Below are 8,491 nucleotides of genomic sequence, written 5' to 3' on the forward strand. Positions count from 1 at the left end.
CTGGGACTCCCTCCTCTCCTCAGTAGCAGAGGGAACCTCCTGGTGGGTGACAGCCCATGGTTCACGCTTGTCAATGGGATTCAGACAAAATATGCCAGGCTGTGTGCTGAAGGGAACCCTTTCTTCCTCGTCTGCTCTCGGCTGGATCGGAGAGAGGCAGTAGGTGGAGAGTGTCTGCCTGGCCAGCTCAGCCTCCAAGTGGTCTGCTCTGGGGCAGGAGCCCGCCTGGCTCTCCCTTGACAACAGACTTTAGTTCTCCATCTGCAGGCGCGTTTGTCTCGTTTCTCACTCAGTTTAGAACTTGGGTGGGAAGAAGGGTGATGTGGTTTGGGTCCCCTCGAGATCCTGACAACAGATATTTTTAAAAGTAGCGTTTTAAAGCCACCAACTTTCTCACGTCCACCTTGAAATTTCCCAGATTTTAAACAGAGCGTCGGCTCTGGAGGCAGAAAGCTTGAGTCTGGATCTGGGCCCTGCCACGCGGTAGCTATGTGGCTGGGTCTGGGCCCTGCCACGCGGTAGCTGTGTGGCCAGGTCTGGGCCCTGCCACTCGGTAGCTATGTGGCTGTGGAATGCATAGCTTCTGGATCCCCAATCCCTGCAGTAAATTACAGATAAAAATACTTTTCACTGATGTGTTCGGAAGCGAATGAGATCATTAATGAATGAGTAAGTGCTCTGCAAACTCCAGACGGTGTGTATGTTCTGATCTGTTTCATTGAATCTGACACACACCTTTTCCCACCTCAGCGTCTCTGAATCAGGACGCGTCTGACAGTGAGTGTGGCATTCGGGCTGCAGTTGCCTCTGTCTGCTCACATGTGAATTGAAAAAAACCATGTCGGCTCTAATCACGTGGGAACTTGGTGGTTATTCCTCGTGCCGTGTGGACAGCTGCAGCCTTGACACCCCAGTCCACAAACCATGTACGGACCAACTGAGGAAGGAGTAGAGGTTCTCGTTGTTGCAGAAAACCCTCCCTCAACTTCTAGAAAATGCCAGCATTCTTCACACTTAGAATGGGCATCAACAGCTTGGAAGACATAGCAGTGGGCCCTCTTAGCAGGAGCGCCCCTTGTGATGGCTCCCGATGACCCAGAGGATGATGCTGCATGGGGCTCAGGGACATCAGCACCATGAGTCAGGGGTGCTCAGGTGACGAGGGCTCTGATGGTGAGGACATCCAGAAGTAACAGAGACCAGACAGGTGTGGTGGCTCATGCCTGTAATCCCGGCACTTTGGGAGGCTGAAGCAGGTGGATCACTGGAGGTCAGGAGTTTGAGACCAGCCTGGCCAACATGGAGAAACCCCCTCTTTACTAAAAATACAAAAATTAGGCAGGCATGGTGGCATGTGCCTATAATCCCAGCTACTGGTGAGGCTGAGGCAGGAGAATTGTTTGAACCCAGGAGGTGGAGGTTGCAGTGAGCCGAGATCACGCCACTGCACTCCAGCCTGTGTCTCCAAAAAAAAAAAAAAAAAAAGAAAAGAAAAGAAAAGGGAATAACAGAGACCAACATATTTTACGTATGCTTTCCCCTTTTCTGTATATATAATGAGGGAAATTAGGATAAAAAAAAACCCCTTCTAAGTCTATAAGAATTTTTTAAATAACTTTTTTTAAGAGACAGGGACAGGGTCTCACTCTGTGGCCCGGGCTGGGGTGCAGTGGTGTGATCCCAGCTCACTATAGCCTCCAACTCCTGGGCTCAAACAATCCTCCCACATTGGCCTCCCAAAGCATAACAAATTTTAAAATAAAATTATAGATAATAAGAAAGCATTGTGTTAAAGTTTAATTGGAAGCATTTTAAATTCTTTCTCACTGGCCCATTAGATGATGGTCTCTGCCTTTGATTTGATGAACTGAGTGATTTATTGCAGGCAGCTGCAGATGGATCTGAGTTCCAGCTTTAAGCTCAGCCCTGCAGGTAAACAGTGGCATGAGCCTGATTGCATTGCCTGGTCCCTCTGAGCCTTGGTTTCCTTGTCTGGCAGTGGGGCTGTATCTATTCCGGTTCTCTGGGTTGCAGGTGATGAGGAGAAACAACCCTAATTGTCTGAAGCCAAAGAAAGGACTTCAGATCTGGTAACTGCAAGTGGGGCCTAGCCTCCCCCTCTGGTCCTTGTCACCTCCTTGTGGGCTTCAGTCTCGAGTTCCAGGTTGGGGCAAGACATGGCCAAAGCCCAGGGCCTGCATCCTCCCAGATTCCAGCCACCTGGGAGCGTGTTTGTGGTCCCTGCTCTCTGACGGGGTCCCCTGCCCTGCCATTGGTGCCAGGGGACTGCCGGGGCTGATGGGTCAGGCCTGCACTGGAGCTTGGTGGAGTCGGCTTCATCCTGAGGTTACTCCTCTGCCAGAGGGGTATGGGTGGTCCCCAGGGTAGGGAAAGTGTGTGCTGGGTGCCCAGACATCCAAGCCCACTGTGTCTGTTTCTGTGACAAGGCATGTGTCACCTGTGGCACCAGGACGGACACATACTCACAGAAGGGGCTCGACAGGCTGAATTCTCCTTTCCCTCCTTTTCTCTGATGTCCACTCTTTGGAGCTAACTAGTCCAAGTTGGAGGGTGCAAAGGCAAATGGGGGCACTGGCATTCCAAAGGGGGCCTGATACAGTTTGGCTGTGTCCCCATACCTTGAATTCCCATGTGTTGTAGGAGGCAGCTGGTGGGAGGTGATTGAATCATGGGAGCGGGTCTTTCCCATGCTGTTCTCATGATAGTGAACAAGTCTCATGGGATCTGGTGGTTTTTTAAGGGGGGGTTTCCCCACACAAGCTCTCTCTTTGCCTGCTGCCATCCATGTAAGATGTGACTTGCTTCTCCTTGCCTTCCACCATGATTGTGAGGCCGCTCTAGCCATGGGGAACTATAAGTCCATTAAACCTCTTTCTTTTGTAAATTGCCCAGTCTTGGGTATGTCTTTATCAGCAGCATGAAAACGGACTAATACAGGGCCCCTTTGCAAATAACGAAGGAGGCTCACGTCCCACAGAGCCAGGCTCAGGTGGGTCTCTGAGGCAGGCTTTCTTTGTGCAGAGCTGCCTTGCAAGGGAGCCACGGAAAACACCTGGATTACATAGATGTCTTTGCCTGGGGGTGGGGAGTCAGCAAGTAACCTTGTTTTTGGAATAAGCTCATGCATTTCTGCTCATGGGGGTCAAAAAGCAACCTGCCGAGGCACTTCGCTGGTGTTCATGCAGCAGTTCCCAGGAAACTCTTAAGCGAATTCCAGGTCAAATTCTCCAAAACACAGGCTGCAAACAGCCCTGAATGCTGGAGTGATGGCAGGTCCTGACCAGACAGAGAAGACCAAGATCCCTCCCGGGTTAGTAGAGTAGGGGATTTATTTCCAGGATCACCACCTCTGGACTTGCCAAAGAGGAGGCAGAGGGCTGCTGTGAGGACAGGGTGCTTGAGGGCATCTCATTCTCCAGCAGGACGCCCCCGGTTGCCTCCCTCCCACCTCTGGACCTCTGTCCACAATTCACCAGCTACAAACGGCTTGCCCTCCCCAGTGCTATTTGTGGCTTCGCTGCTCACGTGGGTCCCCTGCTCAGTGCAGAGGAAGCCTTTGAGTGCCAGGAAGGCCATCAGTGGAGGCCAGCAGATGCTTCCATTTAACCCCAGCCGACAGTGCCAGCTGCTTTTGCAGGGGCAGTCTTTCCCTCTTTCCAGATAGGGGCTGAAAGTCATCTGCGTCTGGACCCCTCCCTTTCTCAAGGACAGTAGCCATGGAAGGGGATGCTCTGCCCTGCTCCAGGAAATGATTTTTTGTGAGCAGGCACACGGGGCATCTCTTGAGACCTCCACATTCGCTCTTTGGCCTCTTTGCCTGGTGATGAAGGCCCAGATTGGCCGGCCAGCCTTCCTTCCGTCCTTCCTTCCGTCCTTCCTTCCTTCCTTCCTTCCTTCCTTCCTTCCTTCCTTCCTTCCTTCTTCCTTCCTTCCCTCCTTCCCTCCCTCCCTCTTTTCCCTGTCTCCTTCCTTCCCCTCTTTTCTTTTCTGGTCTCTCTTCTTTCCACTCTGTCACCCTAGCTAGGGTGCAGTGGCACAATCATATCTCACAGCAGCCTTGATCTCCTGGGCTCAAGTGATCCCTGCCCCTCAGCCCCTATGTAGCTGGGGCTACAGGTGCATGCCACCACCACACGTGTCTAATTTTTGTATTTTTTTTGTAGAGATGGGGTTTCGCTATGTTGCTAAGGCTGGTCTCAAACTCCTGGGCTCAAGTGATTGCCCACCTCAGCCTCCAAAAATGCTGGGATTACAGGCATGAACCGCTGCACACAGCTCCGGTCCCTGCTTTAGGAAAAGCTGCAGCAGTTTATGACAGAAGGCCTCTTAAAGCTGCCTCTATCATTTCTCAGCATATAAGCCCTGGCTGCCAATGGGAAGGTGATGGGCTGGAGTGGGGACTCAGAAACCTTTCTAGCGATGAAAAAATCCAGCTTTATCTCTTCTTTTGGGTGGTGATTACATGGGTGTTTACAGTTGCCAAAACTCATTAAAATGAGCACTTCATATATCAATTAAAATATGACAGGCTAGCCGTTCTTGCTGTTTTTTTTTTTTTTTTTTTTTTTTTTTTTTTTGGTGTGTGTGTGTGTAATGGGAATTGTTTTGAGAATTAAATGAGATATCCATCTCAGTCCCTTCGTGGAGGGCCTGTGCCATGCCACGGCTGTGGATCAGCAGAGGCTGGCTGGTGGGACTGTCACTACTTTGAATTCTTCCTAGTGTTTAGCTCCCGTCTTTTAGACAGAAGCAAGAGCCATTCGTCATCAGTGGAAATGGAGACTCTTCTGGTTCAATATCCAGACTCAGGGTCCCCTTTTCACCCTTGTGTTGCCTGCGCTGGAATAATGTGGTCACTTGCGTGGTTCTCATGTGGACAGATTGTTCCCTGCGTACCGCCCACCTGCACCAGGTGGTAAGTTTCAGGAGGTCGCCTGTTTTTTTATTGAATTCTGAGCACACAGCACAGTGCTGGGCATTTGGAGCTCTCTGAAAATATTTGTGAAAGGATAGAAGGATGATATTCATTTTTAATCATTACAATAGCTTTTTATTTATTGATTTTTTATGTTTTTATTCTTTTTCTTCCATTTCCCTCCTTGAGAAAACCAGCTCCCTAGTTAACTTTTGAAATTTTTTCATTTTAAGTAAAACACACACACGGAAAACTATACCAACAAATATTTAGCTTAATGGATTATGATAAGGCAGACATCCCTGAAACCACCACCCACATTGAGAGAGGGAACTTGGTTTCCTGCCCATGCCTTTCTTTTCCTCAAACAGCCCCACATCTGGCTGCAGAGATGCCACCCTTGCGGCTTTGCTGTGGCCTCCGTGAGGTGCTACCATTCTCCTCTGTCCTCGGCACTTCCTGGCAAGGGGCAGCTGGAACCAGAGGATGCATCAGACTCCACTTTCATTACCAGTAGAGGGTCTTGACTACGAGTTGTCCAGGTTCTTGGGGTTTTGAACAAAGGATTAGATAAAATGCACAAAACAATGAAAGAGTGAAGCAACGAAAGCACAGATTTACTGAAATAAATTTGCTTCACAGAGTGGTAGCAGGCTCGAGGAAGCCACTTAATGCTGGTTACAGAATTTTCTGAGGTTTAAATAGCCCTGAGAGGTTTCTCATTGGTTACTTGGTTTACACCCTATGTAAATGAAGTAGTGACCTGCAACCAGTCTGATTGGTTGCAGAAGGCGACCAACCAGAGGCTGAAGTTACAAAGTTACACCCTATGCAAACACCTGATTGGTTCTGGGAAGGGACCAATCAGAGGCTGAAGTGAAGTTACAAAAGTTACACCCATATGCAAATGACGACTAGACTCATGACCAGTCTGACTGGTTGCAGGAGGGGACCAATGAGAGCTACTTTCCATCTCTCATCTGCGGTGCAGGAAGGGAGGTGGTGGCAGAGGGAGGCGCTTTAGTTCTCTTGTTACTTGGGTGGGGAAAGTTGGGGTTTTCCTTTTGACTCAGTTCTAGGAAGTCAGTGCAAATCAGCCTTAGGCTCCCTGTCTCCAGACCCTATTCTCCTGCCTCGCTTTGGTCCTTCAGACAAGATTGCGGGTGATATTGGGTTCTTCCATCGGGAGGCATGCTAAATCTGCTTTCACTCTTTTTTGATGTTAGCAGCTGTAGTGGGTGTAACTGTGTCTCCTAAAAAGGGGTGTCAAGTCCAAACCCCTGGTACCTGTGAACAGGCTCTTGTGTGGAAATCAGGTCTTTGCAGATACAATCAAGTTGAGATGAGGTCATACTTGGTTAGGCTGGGCCGTAAGCTAGTCGCTGGTGTCTTTATAAGAGGCAAATTTGGACACAGACATAGAAGACCCCTTGTGAAGATGCAGTGATGTACACACAGGGAGAAGGCCACGTGAAGGCGGAGGTCAGGGCGGTGCCTCTGCGAGCCCAGGAACGCCAAGGATGAGTGACTGATGACACTGAAGGCTGGGAGACAGATTCTCCCTCAGAGCCTCTGGAAGGAGCCGGCCCTGCCAACACCTGGGTTTGACTTCTGGCCTCCAGGGCCCTTAAGAGAAGACATACATTTCTGTTATTCTGAGTCATCCCATCAGTGGCACTTTATCACAGAAACCAACAGGGCAGCCCTGATCCATTCACTTACTGGGCATTGCAAAATGGCAGCGTGCTGGTTCTAATTTCATTTCCATCCATTACCAGAGTCATTGTATCTGGAGATGCCTCCTCCCATCCTTCATCCTTCCCATGGTAGCAGGCTTGATTTTCTCCGGAACTTGACCGGTTCAGCCGTAATTCCAGGCTTTCTGCCCCCTTAAATCTCCTCGAGTCCTTGCAGGGACCCGGTGGAGTCGACACTGCCGTTCTGACAGGCAGTGCAGCCACACCTCACCACTCACATCCGATTTCTGTCACTGGCTCCCTGGGGACCTGGGAAGAGCTGTGGTTCGGCTCCCTAATCAGCTAAACCTGGGTAACTCTGGCTCCACTCCAAAGGCCTTCCAGGGGGAAGGAGCAGAGGTGTGAAGCACCCGGAACTGTACCTGGCATGCACCAGGGCTCACACATGGCCAGCCCTTGTCACGAAGGGTTAAGCAGCTTACCCCAGGCCCTGGCCCTCAACACCAGCATCCCCATGACACCTCATTCTGCACCTTATCCAGATCGCAGCCCTGGGCCCATCCGGATCAGTGACCGCCCAGGTGGGCCTTCTGGTCCCCTACTCCTCATGCTCCCCAGTGACACACCAGAGTCTGGGTCCGATTCCTTGACATCACACAATGTGGACCTCACAGGAGGAACGAGAGGCAAACACAGGCCTGGGGTCAGTCCATGGACAGAGGGGTGTGCCAGGCGGGCCTGTGTCCCAGAGGGGAGATGGTGCCACCCCGCCATCCAACTTCCTACAGGGGCACAGGAGAAATCAGCTTTGTCAGTTTTTTGGCACTAGGTGGTGTCTGGAAGTGACAGTTGCCTCGCACTTGAGGCCCTGGGCCTGTGATATTTGTGGCCACCTAGCCTGGGTGGAGTCTGTTTGCTAGGAGAAGGGGAGCCCCTGTCTCAGCTGGCACGGGGTCCAGGGTCCTTTGGGGACAGTCTTCCTCATTGCACCCCGTGCTTCCCTGCTGATGGACGGATGGATTATGTAAGACACTTGCAGACTCTGAGGGATTAAGAAAAAGTTTGAAGTCATTACAGACACTCTGACAGCACCGTCTGAGCCATGGCTCGGCTTCCCGACAGGGCTCCTTTGAAGCTGGCCCTCCTAAGGGTTTTTTGCTGGAGAGAAGGACCTCTGGACTGACGTGGGGAGCCCACCTGGGTGGATTCATGCAAGAATGTAACCCCATGGCCTCCTTCCTCCTTCCCAGGGTCCCTGGCTCCCTGCCCAGTGATGGTCTTCACTCTCCTGCACCCACCCCGCCAGGGCAGCGCCCCCGCAAATCCTCCTGATGCTGTTCTAAGCAGCGCCCGTGCCTGGCCTTGCTTGCCTATGTGGGCGGGAGAATGACAGGTAACTCCTCCAGCTGTCAGCAGCCGGGAGAAGAACAAGAGATGGGGAGGATTCAGTTCTGAGCCTGGTGGGAGGAATATGGTCTGCTCCCTCAGGGCGGTCTCAGCCATTGGGCAACCTCTGTCTGGTTTGTTCTTACTGAAAGTTGTCTTCCCAGTGAGCTGCCTGCCTCCAAAGTCCACAGCTTCAAGCCAAGTTCATGGGTGCACTCCCTGGCCCTGACCCTGGCCCTGGCCCTGACCGCACCCCTCCCCTGGCTGAGGGTGCTCTGTTTTCCCAGATACCCTGGCCAGGGCCAGAGGAGTCCCTTGCCAGTCCCTATCCTCCTGGCCTGTCAGTGACTCAGCTGCCACATAAATTGTGTCTGCTTGTCTCCTAAGGGGCCCCTAAATCTGCTCCATCCCTCCCCTCCATCCCCGCCACCCTGGGTGGCCCTGAGCACCTGCTCACTCATGTCCTGACTCC

The sequence above is a fragment of the Sapajus apella genome, unplaced genomic scaffold, assembly GCF_009761245.1.
Source record: "Sapajus apella isolate SASKATOON/1434 unplaced genomic scaffold, GSC_monkey_1.0 scaffold127, whole genome shotgun sequence".
NCBI lineage: Eukaryota > Metazoa > Chordata > Mammalia > Primates > Cebidae > Sapajus > Sapajus apella.